The sequence below is a fragment of the Hippopotamus amphibius genome, chromosome 8, assembly GCF_030028045.1.
Source record: "Hippopotamus amphibius kiboko isolate mHipAmp2 chromosome 8, mHipAmp2.hap2, whole genome shotgun sequence".
In the NCBI taxonomy this organism is placed as follows: Eukaryota; Metazoa; Chordata; class Mammalia; order Artiodactyla; family Hippopotamidae; genus Hippopotamus; species Hippopotamus amphibius.
The window spans coordinates 20,478,441-20,495,876 of record NC_080193.1 but is presented as its reverse complement, the minus strand read 5'-3'; the positions used below and the strand labels follow the sequence as shown (position 1 = coordinate 20,495,876).

At 48.7% G+C, this 17,436-nt stretch overlaps 1 protein-coding gene across 14 annotated transcripts in view; it reads left to right on the top strand.

The window, feature by feature from the left end:
- PITPNM2 (phosphatidylinositol transfer protein membrane associated 2) overlaps window positions 1-17,436 on the top strand; it is a 152,090-nt gene that overhangs the window by 18,008 nt on the left and 116,646 nt on the right. For 12 of the 14 annotated variants that reach the window (XM_057746653.1, XM_057746651.1, XM_057746649.1 and 9 more), the window contains exon 2: window positions 16,731-16,819. The exons of the other annotated variants lie outside the window; for them this stretch is intronic. The gene's annotated coding sequence lies outside the window, so the exon portion shown is untranslated. The remainder of the gene's footprint in view (window positions 1-16,730; window positions 16,820-17,436) is intronic. 14 annotated transcript variants of the gene reach the window in all.

Genomic DNA, 17,436 nt, shown 5'->3' with positions numbered 1-17,436 from the left:
ACTTGAGTTCACAAATACTAGCCTGCCATTCAGGTGGTATGCAGGTTGTGTGTGTTGTGTGTGTGTGTGTTCTCCATGTTCCTCTCCCTTCCCTTTCCTCTGTAGGCAAGAGCTATTTGCTGGGTGTCTCTCTTTGTGCTCCCCCAGTGCAGCACCCAGCATAGGGCTTATTACATTGGGTTGTGGACCAGCCTCAAAGTCATAAGCAGATGATTAAAGACCAGGAGACCTACCAAAAGGAAAAAAAAGAAAAAGAAAAAGAACTTAGATGCTTTCAATAGATGTTAGATAAAGTTCAACATCCGTTACTCTTAAAAACGTAGTGATCGAGGTGTAGGCATAGGTTTCAACATGACAAAGAACATCTATAACACTCTGTAGCATTTTCCAAGGCGTGTTTGAGGAGCACAGAATGCTACTGGAGATTGTGTCAAAAAGAAGTTTAGGGTCCAGAGAGCATTTAGAAGATGCTGCTCTAAGAGGCGGTCCCTTGATGTCAGTTGCCAGTAATCATCACTCCAGAGTGAAGCCAGTGTCATCGGCTGGGAAAGAAGAGGAACAGAGCTTTTAGAAACAAGGTTGCAAAATTGGTGTTTTGAGATGCATACAGCTTAGGTATTCAAAGTCGATACACTGAAAAATAATTAGAAGTAATAAGATGGTATGGTGGCCAAGTCAAAAAATAAAAATGAAACCACCATCAGTTTTCCAGGTGGGGACTGGGTGGTCAACGTCACCAGAGGGATACCTCTGGCACCTGTTTGCTTGGGTGTCCACAAGCCAGTGGCCTTATTTTCTGGTTTGTAATGAGAGGAACACCCTGGCAGCCTCAGGCAACTGCCAGCATCTCGTTTGCCTCCTGGAGCCCAGATTCCTAGGAGATGCAGGGACAATGGTGCGTGGCTCAGTATTCCAGATCATATTGGGAAGTAAGCCTCCCATTTAGCGTTTCAGTCACGGGAGATGTGACAGGGCGTCAGGAGACCCAGTCCTGAGCCTTGGCGGTGCCACTTTCTGGCTTTGGGGTTTAGGATGAGTTACTTAGCCTCTCTGGACCAGACTGTCCTTGTCTGTGAGGGAGGGACTGCGGAATTTCCGAGAAGTTTTGAAAACGTTTGCACACCACTGAGCTGTTGTTTGAAAGGCTGGGACCCCATTATTTCAGCTCAGCACCAATCCTGGACGATGAAAGTCACTTGAAGAGGGTCGGACCTTCCTTGTTCTGCTCTTGGAGATCCCCCCCGACCCCAGCTTTGTCACAAGTCCCAGCTCTGGTCTCCCTGAGGCCCCCGGGTTGAGAGAGAAGGAGTTGTTGCTGAGCAGAGTCTGCTTGTTGGAAGGAAACCACGAACTCCTGTTAGAAACCAGTGCGAGGACACCTCAAGAGCCAGCTTGGTGGGGACTGAGGCATCCTTCATGTTTCCCTGGTAATGATCCTGCTCTTTCTCGAAGGCATTTCTTGCCTCTCTCTGAATAAACAGCAAGGCCTCAGTATAATTCAGACTTTTAGGGATCGCTGAGTCATCCGGCTGGCTGGGGCTACCCAGATGCAGATGAAGTCCTGGTGTCACGAACCAGGCCGTCCTGGGAGGCCTTGGAAGGGCTGGATGGGGGTGCATCTGCCAGACATCCCTCTGGCTGAACCCCGGGCTCTCTTAATTCCTTTTAAGGTAGCCTTCCCTCCTCCCTATTTCTTTTCCTGTCCTTTCCTGCTACTGTTCATTTTTTGCCTTATTTTAGCTACAGTTGTTTGTATGGGTGGCCAAGGGGGCTGGTATAACTTTCCAAGGACTGAAGTCCTCGGGCTTTGTGGAAGCTTTTTCCTTGAAGCCTGGAGGCCTTGCCCTGCTGGTCAGCCCACTTCTCAATGGTCAAGGTTGCTGCCAGCTTGCAGGCTGGCTCATGGAGGACCACAGGGTCCTCCAAGCTGGGTGTGTATGCACTGATCCCTGGAGAGCTCTCAAACCTTGTAAGCAACTCACTGGAGAGTGGTGGTTTTTTGATCTACTTTCTGATTCTTTAGGAATGTGTGGTTCATAGAATTAAAAGGTAGATATAATGTGGTTTCAAAAAATGTATTTTAAAATCGTTCAGCCCACCCACTATTTCTTTTTTTTTTCATTCTTCTGTTTCAAAAGAAACATTAAATGTTGGCTTAAAAATCTAAATAGTTATTAAAATTAAAAATTTAAAAGCTCCTGTTGTGTGTGTGGGGGGCACTTCACCGGCAGTCCAGTGGTTAAGACTTTGCCTTCCAATGCAGGGGGTGTGGGTTAGATCCCTGGTCGGGGAGCTAAGATCCCACGTGCCATGTGGCCAAAAAACCAAAACATGAAACAGAAGGAAAATTTTAAGAATTCAATAAAGACTTTAAAAATGGTCCACATCAAAAAAGAAATCTTAAAAAAAAGAAAAAAGCTCTTGTTTAGGGGAATTCCCTGATGGTCCAGTGGTTAAGACGCTGCGCTTTCACTGCCAAGGGCCCGGGTTCAAGCCCTGGTCAGAGAACTAAGATCCCACAAGCTGCACAGCTCAGCCAAAAAAATTTTTTTTTGTTTAGTTAAACTTTTAACATCAGTGTCACTGCTGTGTCAGTGATGTATCTCCTCCTTCAATATTACTGAGTCTGATTTTTCTACCTCCATCTCCACGATCAATCAGTTCCTGTCTCCCCTCAAACTCTTCCTTCCCTGGCAACTCAAGACTCACAGTTTTCTAATATTTAAAGAACAGTACTCATTTTTCCAATGCTTTTCTTCACTTGTCGTTCACTTAATCATTCACTCACTCAATTCTTTCATGTCTTCAAAACATTACTAAAACACCCCAAAAGTTGTATGTGACGTTAGACGGGACATTAGCAAGGTTTTAAAGACTAATGAGGTCAAATCATTATGCTGTACATCTTAAACTCATACAGTGCTCTCTGCCAACTATATCAATAAAACTGGAAGAAGAAAAAAGATAAATTAGAGACATTCCTTGCTTTATGGAACTTACAAAGTTCATAGGTTACAATATAGTAGTCAAATAACAAAAGAGTTAATAAAGACCATATTTGGTATGAAAAACATTGTTTGAATATGTAAGACATTATATGTGGTGCCAAATGGCAAATGGCTGAGACGTAAATGTAAGACTTCTTGGCTCCCTGTCTGCAGTCTCTCAGCGTGTGTACTCTTCAGAGAGATTCTCTGCATATGTGAGTATGTATCACATAGGAAAAAACCACAAGTGGGTGCCTCTCTATGCACCTGCTGTTTTGACTTAGCAATTCATAAATCTGGAGGTGGTTCTCTGTTGGTTCATTTGGGCTGCCTGGGCTCTTTAATGATGCACTCAGTGTTTGGCTAATGGATGCGATATCATTTTTTAAAAAAATTTTATTGGCGTACAGTTGATTCACAATGTTGTGTTAGTTTCAGGTGTACAGCAAAGTGAATCAGTTACATACATCCACTCTTTTTTAGATTCTTTTCCCAGATAGGCCATTACAGAGTACTGAGTAGAGTTCCCTGTGCTATGCAGTAGGGCCTTATTATGCACCATCATTACTTAAGCCAGCTCCCTTTCTGTGGAGTTTTGCATTGTAACTGAGGAAGACTGGGAGCAAACAGTGCCTCAGTGAGTCTCCCGGTATGTAGGTTTTCATGCAGATAGGCTTTCAAATCTGCAGAATAAATTTCCCTGAAGCAGAATTGCCAGGTCAAGGAGAGTTTTCCTTTTATTTTCAGTAGCTACTGCTCAATTGCTCTCCATAAAGGTAGGACCAATTGACATTCCCACTTACAGCGTGGGAGCGCGAGGCAGTGGTTTTTAACCTCAAAACCCCAGGCAAGGAAGAGCTTTTAAGTAAAATGAAAATCTGTAGAAAACTGGGTGAGAGCCTTTCCACCGCAAAGGGCAGCTCTAGCAGAGTTCCTGGCCAGCCGGCTCCCATTAGGTGCCCACTCAAGCACGACCGAGGGGGGCGCCCCGATTCCTCCAGGCAGCTTGTGGCCTGGAAGTTTCCTTCCTGGTGGGGGTAGGGGACGGCAGCTGCCCGGCTCCTGCTCTATCAGCTCATCCATCACCAAGTATCCGAGAAGCGCCAGGAGCTTTAAAATGATACCAGGACTGGGACTTCCCTGGTGGTGCAGTGGTTAAGAATCCAGCTGCCAGTGCAGGGCACACAGGTTCGATCTCTCCTCCAGGAAGATCCCACATGCCGCAGAGCAACGAAGCCTGTGAGCCACAACTGCTGAGCCCATGTGCCTAGACCCCGTGCTTCACAAGAGAAGCCCCCACTCACTGCAGCTAGAGAAAGCCCGCACAGAGCAGTGAAGACCAACACAGCCAAAAATAAAATTAATTAATTAATTAAAAGAAATGATACCAGGACCTATAAGATTACCAGGACCTATAATTTTGCCAAATAAGGACATTATTTTTAAAGAGGTACCATTCTGGGACTTCCCTGGCGGTCCAGTGGTTAAGACTCTGCTTCCAATGCAGGATTTGATCCCTGGTCAAGAAACCCACATACCATGCGGCCAAAAATAAACGTAAAAATAAATAAAAAAATAAAAAGGTCCCATTCACGGACATCACTGGGGGTTGGGGGCAAAGAGGGATGGGGAGTTAGTGTTGAATGTCTGGGTGATGAGACGGTTCTGGAAAAGGGTGGTGGTGCTGGTTGCACAACACTGTGAATGTACTTAGTGCCGTCGAACTGTACACTTAAAAGTGATTAAAATGGTAACATTTGTGTTATAAATAATTAATCGCACACACAGAAAAGCTACAATTCCCTGTAGCCATCCTCTCATGAACGAAAGAACACTAAGAAATAGGAAAGATCTAATCTAAGAATAAAAAGAGAATAAATGGAGCTTGTAGAACGGCTTTGCTCCATTAACCGTGCGGTTCTCATTTCACCTTGAACGAGTGGGGGCCTGGCGGTGCCTGGTGCCGGCCTGCCCTCTGGGAGGCAGGAGCCAGGGCAGGAGGTGTTGAGGGCTGGAGATGGTAGGAGCTCTGGGCCTGCAGGGGCTCCTCGGTCTGGAAGCAATCCCGGCTCTGACTTGGGAGGCCCAGGGCTAACCCACTCCACATCCTGAGGCACTGGGCCCAGGCTTGGCCATCTTATATTTCTGGGTTTAAACAAGAAGCCCGGCCCTGGCTTGCTGCTGGATGTTTTCTGAGCCTGGGATGCGTGAAGCAAGCAGTGACCTGGGTGCAGTCTTCGTCAGGATATTCCTGTGTCCCTAGCGCTCACTTTTCAAAAAGAGCATCTGCCCAGCCCCGTCTAGAAGCCGCTGAGCAGAGCAGGTGTCTGTTTGTAAATGCTTGCTGGCTCCAAGCAGATGCTCAGTGTGGACATCTCTGCTGGGGCTCAAGGGATCTGACCGGCAAGGAAATGTGTCCCAGAGATGTCACTTGGGTCTTTGCACGGCCATCCAGCCTCAGTGGAGTGCTAGGTGTGTTACCCGTGAAAACCGTCATCCCAAACTGTATGTGTTGTCAGGCAACCTGTGCTGCTGGTCTCAGTGCTGTCAGAGCAGGTGGCTGTGTACACGTGCTCACTCTGCTGCGTCAGGGTTGCAAATCCCTGAGCCTCATGATGTGTCTGGCCTCAGGCTCTGACTTTTTTTCACTGTCCTCTCCCCACGTGTGGGGTTTGTGGTCCTCACCCTACTTGCAGAGAGAGAAGTGCCAGTCCTGGGAAAGACCATAACCCTCGATTGAGTCCATGGCCACAGAGACCCCTGACCTGGGCCAGTGGGTCCCAGCTGCCCGATGACTAGAGAACCAGCTCATGACTATTGGGGCAGGAAGCTGTGTCACTCACCCTCATCTCACAGTCAAAATCCAGATTCCAGAAGGCGAGGTGGCCAGCTGGCACTTGAACCTGGTCCACGTGCTACCCCAGGCCCTGAACGCTCTGGGTGGCGCATTTTAAATCTTCGAGGGTGTTTGTTATAAAACAACTCTATGGCTGTGGGTTCGCAGTGGATGGAAACACTGCCAACCTTCCCCACAGACGTGCCCCTCCAGAAGCCCTTGTCAGAGCACCAGGCCAGGCCCCTGGCCGCCCAGCCACCTGTGACGGGTTTCCATTTGACTCACAGTTGTCAGGAAGGTGACACGATTCACTGTATTCACGGGGCGCTGTGATTGCCGAGCTGACACAGCTCCTCATGTGGGCGGCCCGTGTATGCTTCCCATTAAGAAAATTGCTACTTTTGAAACGAGCTCCGAATGGAACGTTTTGCTTTTACTAAAATTAAGAAAATAATAATAAAACCACCCTCCCAACACCCCAAATTTAAAAGAAGAAAGGAAGAAAGGAAGGAAGGAAGGAAGGAAAGAAAGAAAGGGGAAAAAAATTTAATGTCAACCCAGAAAAAAACAAAACAAAACTCTGTTATTCAGCCTGGTCTCAGAACTCAGAAGAGCCACGCAGACAGAAGGAAGAAGAAAACTCTCCCCTAGGCGAGGTTAAGCTCACCATCCTCCATCCTTCTAGAGTGGTGGTACCTCATCCTTGTCTCCGCCTCGCTAGCGAGACAAAGCTCAGGCAGAAGCGACTTCAGACGCAAGCGAACTGTGCTGTTTGCTTCTGCAAATTCCCAGCAGCTCCGCGAGATCACTGGAGAAATCCCATGGTGGCTGCAGACTGGGGCTGTCTTGCCGAGTGAGTCTTGCTTGGAGCACTTGAGTCCTGAAGAGATCCTTGATAAAGGGGCGTCAGGAGGTTATCATCGATGCTCACCCAGACAGAGCAGAGGTGGGAGTTTGAGGGCTCTTCTCCCGACCTGCGGGGAGCCTGAGGCCGATGGTGGGTCCAGGCTGGCCCAGATGTGGGCTGGAGATGGTCTCTCGGGTTCCCCCGTGGTCCAGCGTATGATGGGGATGGGGCCCAGGGATGCCACCTGAACCCCAGAGCCCAGGCTCTGAGGCACAGTATTTGTGAACAGGCCATGTGTTTGACAATACTTACCACATCCAGTAGCCAGATGGTCTAAACAACCCGTCCGTGGTTCGGGTATGTAAATATTTTCCATCATTATCATTGTGCTGCTGTGTTGACGTCAATGAGGGTGAAGAATTATGCTCTCTGCAGTCAAGCACCGATGAGGACGCAGGAGGGCCTGCAAAGCTGGCTCTCTATTGTGGAGGGGACAGATTTTGGGGCAAGGTTGGTCTCCTCTTGCTGCCTCCTGCCCAGGCACTGATTCCCTCACCCAGAGACCCTGGGGAGATATCCTCTCAGAGTTTTCGACCAGGACAAAGAATGAGTCTCATCAATCACTGTTAGCAGAGCTCTGTGGCCTGCCTATTTCCCTCTTTGCTTTGCCTACTAGGAAGCCCACAACTAAGTTTTTTTTTTTTTTTATTCTTTTTTTTTCACTCATTTGCATGTAGATTGTCCTCAATTAAGAGTTTCTGAATAGAGGATCACGTGAGGTGTCTTAGGGGCCAGCCCAGGAAAGGGGGTGTACATCCCTCTACTCAGAGAACTAATCACACAGCCCCTCTAAGAAGCCAGGGGCCAAAAGCATAGTTTAGGAAGAGGAAATTGGACCAACCTAGACTTCCACAGGGAATGTTGTGGAAGGAACAAACAAATTCATGAGGGAAACAGAGATAAGAGTAGGGTTCCAAGGGGACAGAGGTGAGGATTCCAGTGTGTGTGTCTGCCTTGTAAACTAGATGCAAGTCGTTTGGACTTTGTTCAGTGTTTTGGATTGTGTTTCAGTGTTGCCTTCCCTTCTGCCTACAGCATTGCAGAATGTTGGAGCTGAATGGAGAGGCCTTTTATTATTTTTTTTTTAATTTTTAAAAAATTTTATTGGAGTATAGTTGATTTACAATGTTGTGTTAGTTTTAGGTGTACAGCAAAGTGATTCAGTTATCCGTATACATATATTCATTCTTTTTCAGATTCTTTTCCCATATAGGTCATTACAGAATATTGAGTAGAGTTCCCTGTGCTATACAGTAGGTCCTTGTTGGTTATCTATTTCACATATAGTACTGTGTCTGTGTTAATCCTAAGATCCTCATTTATCCCTCCCCACCACGTTTCCTCTTTGATAACCATTTGTTTTCAAAATCTGAGAGTCTGTTTCTGTTTTGTAAATAAGTTCACTTATATCACTTAAAAAAATTAGATTCCACATATGAGTGATATCACATGATATTTGTCTTTCTCTGTCTGACTTCACTTAATATGATAATCGCTAGGTCCATCCATTACTTCATTCTCTTTTATGGCTGAGCAATATTCCATTGTATATAAGTACGCCATCTTCTTTATCTACCCCTCTGTCAATGGACATTTAGGTTGCTTCCACGTCTTGGCTCTTGTAAATAGTGCTGCAGTGAGCATTGGGGTGCATGTATCTTTTCAAATTATGGTTTTGTCTGGATATATGCCCAGGAGTGGGATTGCTGGATCATATGATAACTCTATTTTTAGTTTTTTATGTTCTCCATAGTGGCTGCACCAATCTCCATTCCCACCAGCAGTGTAGGAGGGTTCCCTTTCCTCCACACTTGGAGAGGCCTTTTAAACATCAACTTCCTCACTGTACAGATGGGAAACTGAAACCCAGAGAGCCAGCTGACTTACCCAGAGCCAACCAGCTAGAACTCTGCTCTCAGCACCCACACCTGGAATTGTTACACCACACACAGGGAATCTCATCGATATCTCCATCCACACTGTACAAGTCCCTGCACTGGACAGGACGATTGAAAGTCAAGTAATTAAGTGATAGCTTGAATTGATCAACTAATGGCCTGGTTAGTCCATTGGATCATTGGAGAAATCCCCCAGCCTTCCCAGCAGCTGTTTGAAACTCAGCATAGGGCCTGACATCAGTATTGATTCCATTGGGATTTGGGGAGTGGAAAATTAGTCTCTTCCTCCAACTCATTCAAGCACTGACTTCTCTTAGTGACTCATATGTGAGAGAGTGAAAGATCTTCATAAGTCTCACATTACGAATAGAAATTTCCCCAAGACCCATTAGAGAGCTTGACCACTGGTGTCAGTGTTCTGTGGCTACAACAAAGTACTCCCCAGCTTAGTGGCCGAAAGCACCGTTTATTTGTTCATGGTGTGGCAATTCGGGCAGGGCTTGGTGGGGACGGCTCATCTCTGCTCTGCTGGTGTCAGCCGGGATGGCTTGACTGGGGTGGAAGATGCATTTGCACCATGGCCCGGTTCCCATGGCTGGCGGGTCCACACAGGCACTTGGCTGTATCGGCCAAGGCACCGGTTCCCCTCCGCGTCACCACTCCCCATGGCTGGATTGGGTTCCATGATTTCCAGCTAGCTGGACTTCTTACAGGGTGGCTGCTTCCCCCAAGGGGCAAACACAGAAGCATCCAGGCCTCCTCCTCCTCCTCTTCCATCCTCTTCTTCTTCTTCTTTTTTTTAATTTAATTTTTTTTATTATAGTAAAATATGCATAGTGTAAAAACTACCACTTTAACCATTTTTTATTTTTTTTAATTAAAAAAAAATTGGGATCTTAGGTCCCAGACCAGGGATCAAACCCATGCCCCCTGCAGTGGAAGCACAGAGTCTGAACCACTGAACCGCCAGGGAAGTCCCTAACCAGTTTTTAAATTGAAGTAGAGCTGATTTACAACATTGTCTTAGTTTCAGGTATAGGCTTTAACCATTTTTTTTTTTTTTTTTTTTTTTTTGGCTTTAACCATTTTTAAGTGTGCAGTATCCGTGGCAGTAAGTACATTCACACTGTTGCAACCATCACTGCCTTCCACAGAATCCTTCTCTCTTGCAGAACTGAAACTTTGTCCCCATTAAATGCTAAGTCCCCATCCTTCTTCCCCCAGCACCTGGTGACCACCCTTCTACTTTATATCTCTCTGGATCTGACTCCTTGGGTGCCTCATGTAAATGGAGTCATGCTGTATTTGTCCTTTTGCGTCGGGTTGATTTCACTCAGCGTAATGTCCTCAAGTGTCCTCCGTGCTGTATGTGACAGGATGTCCTAACTTTTGAAGGCTGCGTACTATTCCTTTGTGTAGATCCATTACATTTTGCTTATCCATTCCTCCGTCGATGGACACTTGGGTTGCCCACCTTCTACTCTTGTGAATAGTGCTGCTGTGAATGGTGTGCTAGCGTCTGCCCGAGTCTCTGTCTTCCGTGCTTAGCCAGACCTTCCTGAGGCTCAGGTCCAAACCTGGCACAGTGTTACGCCCCGCCTCTCCACCGCTTGCCGTTCTGCTGGTTAAAACACGTCGTGGGGCCAGACTGGATTCAAAGGATAAGGACTCCACAGGGCCCTGGCCCGTTGCGGGTGACCGAAGTAACCATCCAGCAGAGCCGCCGTGGGAAGAGCGCCTTACAGGAGAGGCCAGGTGGATCCACTCACGCTAACCTGCTGGGGCCCGGCTGCACTCTCGGATGCCTCTGGAATGCCCAGGCTTGCAGAGGCCGGGGGCTTTGGGAGAAGCTCCAGCCAGACCCCAGCAGTCCCCTCCCTCCAGGAGGCTGCCGTGCCTGCAGACAGCTTTGTATTGCTAATGGCTGCGCCTCTTATTACATAATCTGTTATTCTGGGCCGCAGCAGGCCCTGGTTACTTGTCAAAAGTTTCTAAGAGCCAGCTGTATCAGCTCCAGGCAACTGGGGGTGCTGCCCCTCCCTCGTAGTATTAGTCACTCTGTACTCAGCTAAATTTAACTTTTTATCATCCAAATGATATTTTTGTGGGCTTGGGATTTTACATAATGCTACCAACTGCTGCAGGCTAAGAATTTCTCCTCTTTGGGGGGTGTGTGTGTGTGTGTGTGTGTGTGTGTGTGTTGGGTGTCTCCCCTCCACCCCCCCATGAACTTTTGCACACCCAAGGCAGCAGGGTTCAGCTCCTCTCTCTCTCTGCCCTCCCAGGCCTGGGTTTGTTCTGCAGGCTCTGTTTTGCCTTTTACCAGCTGGGAGAAAATCGCTCCTAACAGCTTTCTAATGGCTCCGCTAATGCTTCCTTCCTCACTTGAGGCCTCTCCACTTTGAAGGTCTCTGAGGGTTTCCCTGCTGCCTCCAGAGAGAGAAGCTCAGGTTCAGTGTGTTGAGAAAGCAGAGAGAAGGACCCACCCGGGGTGGACCAGGATGCAGGCTCTTCCTCTGTGCTTCGGGGGGGTGGGGGGAGCGGAGAACTCGGGACTATGGGAGGCTGAGCCGGGAGACCTGGCCTCTCCCTGGGGAGGTTCTGGAACAGGACACGGGCACGTGGGGGTGCGGCATGACCACCCTTTCCTGGAGCCTCCACCACTCAGACGGTGGCACACGCGGGGGTCTCGTGTGTTCCGCACCGTGTGGGAGGTGCCTACCGCCGTTTTCCAGATGGGGAGACCGAGGATGAGGTCACAGGTAGCAAACAGCAGCAGTGGCAGTTACAGCGGCAGCAAACACTGAGCGCTTACCGTGTGCCAGGCACGGTGCTAAGGGCTTGCTTCCATGAGCTCATGGGCCCTTCGTGCTGGTCCCGTGAACTAGGTAGCAGTGTCAGTGCTCTTTTACAGATAAGGAAACGGAGTCTAGAGGGCCGTCCTCGAGCAGGTGGCTCGAGGCCACAGAGTCAAGAGATGGCAGAGCCAGATGTCAAACCCGTCCGCCCAGGGCGCCTCCTCTCCACTAAGCGGCTTCCCTGGGGGCAGGCTGCGGACGGACGGCAGAGATGGGACTCAGACTGGGCCCTGTGCTCTCTCCAGAGCATCCCTAAGCTGTTTCCAGCCTCATCGAGTTGTCAGGTTGCCTCCTGCCAGCTGTCTGTAAAACGCAGCAGGGCATATATTGTGCCTGGGCGTCTCTGGGCGAATTACCCTGACACTGGGGAGAGGAACCAGGTGCTGGGGAACAGGGGCAAGAGAGAAACTCACTCTCATGCCTTTTTAAAAACCTTTTCAGAAATACAGATGTATGACTTATTTCAAATTATTTTATTAACTTAGGAACTCCTAGGTGTGTACCTAAAAGAATAAAAAACATGCGTGTACACAAAATGTTTTACTTGGGTGTTCCTAGCAGTGTAATTCATGGTAGGCCCAAAGCAGAAACAACCCAAGTGTCCACTGACAAATGAATGGGTAAACAAAGCGCAGTCCATCCATACAATGCAGTGTTGTTCAGCCGCAACAAAGAATGAAGCACTGACACGTGCTACAATGTGGATGAACCCTGAAAACATGATGCGAAGTGCAAGAAGTCCGACACAAAAGGCCACATACTGTACGATCCCATTGATGTGAAATGTCCAGAGTAGGCAAATCTGTAGAGACAGAACGCAGATGGTGTTGGCCAGGGGCTGGAGGGAGTGGATGTGGGGGGTGACTGCTAATAGGTATGGGATTTCTTTTTGGGGGGTGTGTGTGATGAAGATGTTCTGGAACTAGAGAGAGGGGATGGGCGTACAACTTTGTGAATGTGCTAAATGCGGCTGACTTGTACACTATTTTTTTTAATTTATTTATTTTATTTTTCATTTATTGGCTGCATTGGGTCTTCATTGCTGCGTGTGGGCTTCTCATTGCAGTGGCTTCTCTTGTTGCAGAGCACGGGCTCTAGGCGTGCGGGCTTCAGTAGTTGCGGTGCATGGGCTCAGTAGTTGTGGCACATGGGCTTAGTTGCTTCACAGCATGTGGGATCTTCCCGGACCAGGGCTTGAACCCATGTCCCCTATATTGGCAGGCAGATTCTTAACCGCTGTGCCACCAGGGAAGCCCTGAACTGTATGCTTTAAAAGGATGAATTTTGTAGCATGCAAGTTACATCTTTTTAAAAAATATTTATTTATTTGGTTGTGCTGGGTCTTAGTTGCAGCAGGTGGGCTTCTTAGTTGCGACTCACTGGCTCCTTAGTTGCGGCATGTGGGATCTAGTTCCCCGACCAGGGATCGAACCCGGGCCCCCTGCACGGGGAGCACAGAGTTTTAACCACTGTGCCACCAGGGAAGTCCCGCAAGTTACATCTTAGGAAATTAAAAAATTTGGAACCAGGCCTTCAGGTGGAATTGAGTGCTGGGCTGCCCCCGCCTGTTGCCCTCAACCTGGACAACTTGCTTGGGTACCACTACCGTTTGCATTTGTCCTTCTCTGCCCATTCTTTAGCCACTTGCCTCACGGTCTCCATGTCAACGGGGGATGGAAACAACAGTGTTTAACTCCAGCCGTGCTACCCACTCATTTGGAGCTTATACTTTCAACCGGGGCCAGCTTGCGACATGTGGACGTCTGGGCAAGCTAGTAATTTGGCACCCCATCAAACCAGTATTCTTTAAGTGTTTGTTTGACATTTATTTAGTGGAGATGAGGAGAGACTGATATTCTATTAATAGAAATTGTGTAGAGAAACAGATTCACTTACTAATTCATGTCCACCAACTAAAACAGTTAGGGATCCGAAAATTTTTCAGAAAAGCAGTTCTGACTTCTGTTGTTCTCATCCTCAAAAGTTGGGTTACTTTCTCTTACTTTCTTTCTCTTTCTTCCTTCCTTCCTCCCTTTCTTCCTTCCTTCCTTCCTTTCTTTCTTTCTTTCTCTTTCTTTTTCTTCTTCTTTTTTTTTTACTCTCCTGCAATTTTCCAAATCATTCGAGAGGCGTATTGAAGATTTAGATGTATAGCATGATGACTACAGTTGATAACACTGTGTTGTATAAGGGAGATTTGGTAAAAGAGTAGAACTTAAGTGTTCTCACTACAAAAACAAAAATCAAATATGCGGTGACAGAATAATAAATTCGATGGTGGGAAGCCTTTCTCAATACATGTCTATCAAATCATCACGCTATACACTTTATTTTTTTTTAGTGAAGTATGGTTGATTTACAATGTTGTCAGTTTCAGGTGTACAACAAGGCGATTCAGTTATATATATGTGTATGTATGTATATTTATTCTTTTTCAGATTTTTTTTTTTAATAAATTTATTTCTTTATTTTTGACCACGTTGGGTCTTTGTTGCTGTGTGCGGGCTTTCTCTAGTTGTGGCTCTTCGTTGCAGTGTGTGGGCTTCCCAGTGCGATGGCTTCTCTTGTTGTGGAGCATGGGCTCTAGGCGCGTGGGCTTCAGTAGTTGTGGCACACCGGCTTAGTTGCTCCACGGCATGTGGGATCTTCCCAGATCAGGAATCAAACCCATGTCCCCTGCATTGGCGGGCGGATTCTTAACCCCTGAGCCACTAGGGAAGTCCCCCAGATTCTTTAACATTATAAGTTATTACAAGGTATTGAGTATAGTTCTCGGTGGTATACAGTAGGACCTTGTTGTTTATCTCTTTTTTACATAGTAGTGTGTATATATACGTTAATCCCAAACTCCTAATTTATCCTTCCCCCCCTTTCCCCTTTGCTAATCGTAGTTTGTTTTCTATACCTGTGGATCTATTTCTCTTTTGTAAATAAGTTCATTTGCATCATTTTTTTAGATTCCACATGGAAGCCATATCTGTCTTTCTGTATGATTTACTTTCTTTTCTGATTTACTTTCTCTGATTTATTTCACTTAGTATGATCATTTCTAAGTCCATCCATGTTTGCTGCAAATGGCATTATTTCATTCTTTTTATGGCTATACACTTTAAGTATATCATGATTTTCTTTGTCAATTATAAATACTTCAATAAAACTAGGGGGAAAACTCAAGGGAATAAAATGTTTTTGTTCCTGGTAACAGCAACATGCTGTGCATTATTTAGTTCCAGAACCACCACCCCTCCCCCCCCCCCGGCCCTGTACAATCACAGCTACAGGTGTGCATGCATGGAACACACATGCAGCAAATCTCAGCACGGAATTGTGTTCTGTCATGATTTTTCATTCCTGTTAAGGGAGTGGGCTGACTGGCTTTTCGCTTTTTGTGCAAGAGGGTCACGGGAGGAGACCCGAGTCCTCTGGCAGCATCTTCCTACTTTATTCCAGTGTCATTTTGCCCTCTTGCCCCTAGAGCTCTGTCCCCTGAGGAGCTGCCTCGCTTCTTGAGTTGACCCTGCATTCAATTTCTGGATTTTAAATGCTTTTTTGTCAGAAAATTCATTTCCTCGCCGTGCGCCCCTGTGTGAAGAGTGTACATCCTTTCTCACAACCCCTGTGGATCTCATTCTGCCGGGTGTGAGTCACGGCTGACCTTCTCACCCCCGGGGAGGTGGCACACGGTGGAGGGGAGGGGGCCGGCGTGCAGAAGCCGGCTTGCCTTGGAGGGGCGTGTGGCCATGGTGGACTCCTAACCCTCTCAGTGGGTTTCCTCACTCCTCAAATGGAGAGACTGGCACTGACCTCACAGAGGGGTTGGAGGTGTTGTGATGAGAGCTAAGAAACGACGGAGGAGCAGCTGTGCAGAGGCAGGGAGCATGAACCAGGGCGAGCTGGGGGTTCTGGTGGGATGGAGCAGGGAAGCTGGTGGAGCTCACGTGCCTGGCGGGGAACTGGAACCTGGGACACCTGGGACCTTTTGTTCTTTGGGGGTCGAGCCCGTCGGTGCAGGGCAGAGATGGAGCTTCAACCCCTGCAAGCCCATCCCAAAGAGAAATTTGCAGAGTTGGCCGTGGCTTCCCCTGGAGGGAGCGTGGGACTGCGCTGGGGTGGGCGGCGTGTGAAAAGCCAGTCTCTGTCGCTTGCAGCCACACCTCCCACTGCTGTGCCGTTGCTGGTTATCTTTTCACCTCCCTAGTTCGCTTCTCTCCCTCCTCTGAACTCTTACCGTCGGTGCCCTCACTCTGCAGTGTATCACTTGCATTTTTCGGAGCCACTGTGAAATCCCCCTCTTCTTTTACTTTTACCTCTAGTGTCCCTGGCTCCCCCCGTGCCTGGCCTCAGACGGTGGCTCTGGAGTTGGGAATCTGCTCCTGGAGCACACAGGGCTTCTGCAGCAGCAAGGGGCTGCCTGCAAGTCATGGTCACCGGGAGGCCTCCCGGGCTGCTGCCCGGGCTTCCGTACAGGGGGCGCACATATGCCAGACATACAGGAATGTGTGTTGAGCTGCAGACGTGGGCCACGGGAGCCTCTCGGGTCCTGGGGGGAGCCCTGGGTTGCGTGGTGGCCTTCGTGGTGCCCGTGCATGTTCTGTTCTCCTGTAGGCTGATTGCAGCCAGGACGCCCTCCACCTTTCTCATTTTGTCGTGAGTGCCCGTCTCTGGCCTCTGGATATCTGGTGGAGGTGGGCCTCCAGTCACATACTGCCCAAGTTCAGGGGCTTGGTTGGAAGGTGAGCGTCATCTGCATCGCCCTGAGATGCTGACCGTGACCCTGCCCCAGGCATCAAGATGCTGGCGGCTGCTGACCGAGAACTCGGGGCTGATGTGTCATGTTCCCCTACCCCCGCCCGCCATCTCGCACCTGCGTCCCCTCTACAGCCTGAGGTCCTGAGGTCCCGAAGTCCCAAAGGTTGATGGGTGGGAGCTCTGAGCTGGGCTTCTGAGATAAGAAAGCTCACCCCATGTGCTGAGGGCATGGGTTCTTGTTCCTTGAGCAGTCTTCCTCAGCAGAGGGAGCCCTGCAGTGTCAGGTGTATCAGCCTCCAGGAGTGCATAAAATGAAGACTTTTGTCAGATGAAGACTCCTTTAGCCAGGAGTCCCTGGGCCTGTCCTCTGGGCACATCTGGATTTTTCTGGCGTTGCTCAGGATGTGGCCTGGCTTCGTCGGTTTCCCAGTGGGCGCTGAGTGATCAGAGCGACCGGGTGTCTCACCCCCTCCCCTGCTGGGCTTCTCCCTGCAGGATGCTGGCACGGGCGTCCTGGTCCCCGACTCTCTTCTCTGGGCCTCGAGAACAGGACATCGGCGGTGCCTTCCCACGCAGACCTGCAGGTAAGGACCACCCACCAGCTTTGGAGTTTGGGGGTGCAGGGGCTCAGCTGCTGTTTTCTTCTTCCTTAAACATCTGACTTTATCTGATTTACATGGGGTAGATCGTATTACTCGATCCTGCTTCTTGCAAATATTGACCAAGTAGGAAGGACTGATGTTCTGTCTTGGTAGCTTTGGATTCCCCAGACGGCCCGTGTTACTCTCCTCTGTGCAGGGCGCCCAGGGTGCCTCTCTTCCCTTGGCTCCCCTGGTTCAGCCTGGGTGGCCCTCCCCACCCCAGTCAACGGGACAGGACAGGAGTGTGGGGCTCCCCAGCCTGGGTGCTGCCTTGCCGTTTCCCACAAGTCGTGGTCTGCGACACAGAAACAACAGTGTGTGTGTGTTTACAGTGACCTCCCTGGAGGAAACTGAGGTGGAGGGGCTGTGATGTGCTGGGGTCCTCGGTGGCGTCAGGACACGCAGCTGAATCTCCCAGTGCCTGGCTCTTTCTCTCCTTCTGCCCTGAGTTAGGGTGCAAGCCCCGGTGCCGGGCTTCCTGTGCATCCCATTCCACTGCATGTTCTGAGTCTCAGGCACAGGCCTCTCTCTGTACCCTTTTTTGTCACATCAAGGCCTTT